This window comes from Branchiostoma belcheri, unplaced genomic scaffold, assembly GCF_001625305.1.
Source record: "Branchiostoma belcheri isolate BF01 breed outbred unplaced genomic scaffold, Haploidv18h27 scaffold18, whole genome shotgun sequence".
Classification (NCBI taxonomy): domain Eukaryota; kingdom Metazoa; phylum Chordata; class Leptocardii; order Amphioxiformes; family Branchiostomatidae; genus Branchiostoma; species Branchiostoma belcheri.
Genome location: NW_017803268.1, coordinates 2,722,232 through 2,725,130, shown reverse-complemented (window position 1 = coordinate 2,725,130; position 2,899 = coordinate 2,722,232). Strand labels below are relative to the sequence as shown.

At 40.5% G+C, this 2,899-nt stretch overlaps 1 long non-coding RNA gene across 1 annotated transcript in view; it reads right to left on the bottom strand.

Annotated features, from left to right (window-relative positions):
* LOC109467436 overlaps positions 1 to 2,899 on the bottom strand; it is a 15,757-nt gene that overhangs the window by 1,805 nt on the left and 11,053 nt on the right. The window contains exon 2 of the long non-coding RNA XR_002140080.1: positions 2,541 to 2,617. This is a non-coding gene — a long non-coding RNA (uncharacterized LOC109467436). The remainder of the gene's footprint in view (positions 1 to 2,540; positions 2,618 to 2,899) is intronic.

Sequence of the window (2,899 nt, the reverse complement as noted above, 5' to 3'; positions counted from 1 at the left end):
CGCAGAACGTTTTGTCTTCACAAGAAGTCTTTATTTTGCATTATGGAACACCTCGGGTCGCTAGTTGTTGACTATTTGGAATCCTGCCAGAGGTTATATCCTCAAATCCTACACATAGGGGGAGGGGTGTCATCTCTAAAACCACGGTGAAGGGGCTGCACTCAACAGTTGAATAGGCCCTCACCGACAGTACAAAAAACGTTTTCGTTGAATGGCTAAGATCTTAAGTGGAAGATGTCACGTTTCGTCGTGTGCGTCTGAATCGTAATCTCCAAGCAGATCCTAGAGTGGCAAAAGACAGTATCAAATTGGTCAGTCAGTATCCATTTGCCAGAGAGGGTCCTCTGGCGAATGGATACTGCCTGGCCAATTTGATACTGTCCTTTGCCACTCTAGGATCTGCTTGGAGATTATCTGAATCTGCTGTGGACAGGTACGTGAGAAAACTAGCCTTGCGGATCCAGGGTAGGTCATTTTATGACCCCTAATTTGACCACAGGGACAACATTATCTCTAAAACTATGTGACTGTTTAAGTCGTTCAATTCTGTACATTCGTCGAAGAAGGTTAGACATCCAGGTAATAAAGAAACTGTTACTCAAGCAACTGGATACATTTTGAAAACTTTCAGACGTTTCAAGTATCTTCCACTACTTTTAGTCAGTCACTAGCGAAAAGTAATGGATTCTACTTGAAACGTTTGGCAGTTTTTAAAATTTGCCCAGTTGCTTGAGTAACAATTCTTTGTGTATTTCTGCACATAGCACTAAGCATACACAACACAATAAGTTTAAGAAGGATACTGTTGCCAGCGTGACAGATGAAAAACCAGGTGTCTCCAAACTTGATTTATTAGCAGTCTTCTAAATGTATTCAGACCAGGGTTTTTCAGTCAGACAAAAAAATTAGACCCAATCACTTGTGGAACGACTGGAATTTCGCCATGTCTGCATAGATAGTGAAGGTGAGAGCACGCTACGGGACACCGACTGTTGTCCCAAGAACAATGTTATCGTAGCCCGCACACGCTTAGGGCTAGAACTTAATGTGCCGCAACAATGGGCTCTGGAATTCCGTCTGGAGCCAGCTGTGCATGCAAGGTGACACAGGGGACATCTTCTACTCTTCACTACGTTAAACCGTAACATCTTTTTAACAGGCTTATGTTTTGGTCATACAGATCTGAAACCTGTACTAGTGGCTACCTCTACATAAGGATCATCTGGTCATTGTGGCCAATTTTTGGTGGTCATCAGATTAGTTTCCCATTGACCAAAGCATTAAAGATGCGACCCAAGCATTAAAAATGCTGTCTATAATGACTACCTGTCTACTGTGGCCATTTTTGTCTAGTCCCTTGAGTGTTCACAGATACTAGTAGATTTGACTGAATGCACATTCACTGCACAAAATCCTATCTTTAAGCAAATCGTAAAGGTGCATTTACGATGAGAGCTTTACGCATTGTTTAAGGTGGATTTTTTCGTGTAGTGATTCTAGTGGTTCCCAATTAGTTAGCACTGATTTATAGAACCGATTTAGTCACAGTGTGAGAAAACTTGTCGGATTAATTTATTACCTCTATTGTATATCAAAAGAGACGTTGCGCCTGAATTTATGTCACAGCGACATCTTCGAATTCCAGGCAGACTACTAGACCGTTTTGGAGATCATTTGAGGCGAGGAAACATCTTGTTGAAAAGGGTAGACACAACCACATTCCTCTACAACAGAGAATTTGTCATTACTGTAACCTAAATGATATTGAAGACGAGAGTCATTTTATTGTGGACTGTACTCTATATGATAGTGAGAGAAAGATTCTCTTCAATTGTATACAAGATTATTTCCCTAGTTTTAGAATTTTAGATAGAAAATAAAAATTCGCATTCCTCATGAAACTCGATAATTCTTGTACTATAAGTTCCATCTGTTCTTACATTTACAACTGTCTTAAGAAGCGAGAAGAATCAGAAACTGTACATATTAAGTTTTACTATGGACATATTTAAGGCTACCATCGCTATTTACCATGACCTGTACTTAGTTTGCAATTGAGCAAAAATGTACAATAAAAGTCTTTCCTTCGTGAAAATTGTTCATTTGTAATCGATTCGAGTTCCATGCCTCCATTGTTCGATGTTACACCTCTGAGGCATGCCAAAAGGTAGAGTCACATAGTTGAAATGTTTACCGCACAACACGTATACACACCAGAGTCCTTTCAACATATGTTGCACCAACTATAACCCACAAATGTTAAAACAAGTTTTGAAACAGTAGATGTAGTTTGTGTCCTAAAACACGTCCACCCATGAGCGATTCAATTCAATTTCATACTTATAACACTTTTAGGTGTTTAATTTATAACGTATAAAGTAATAAAAGATGAAACTATCACAGCATAAAATTTAGAGTAAACAAGCAATATCCTGCTAGAAGTATTATCCAAACTCTTGCAAATTTCCGACCAGGTTTCACACTTGGTTACAGGTGTGCGAAGCACAATAGAAAGGTGAGCAAAATAACAATCAACATACCTGAGCAAGCAAATCGAAGGAAGGAAGAAGCAGCTACAACTTGAAGATGTCTCAGGAAGACGTCTTGTGTCGCCCACCTGTGGAAGAAGAAATGAGGTCGTATCTTGAGGTGAACGTTGCTGAGACAAAGAAGTGTCGGGGTCTGACCTGTGGATGAGGTTATATATGGCGTCAGAACCGGAAAGGCGGGGTCGGGGAAGGGTCAAAGAAAAAGCCAGATGACGAGGCGCAGGTAAAGACAGGAAATTGCTGGTTTCCGCTGAAGCATGCACGTCTGACGGAGGATCAACTGTGATATCAACATCCTGTTTTCGCAGTTTCGCCAACCTAACACACCCCCATAATCTCTAGTCTTCACC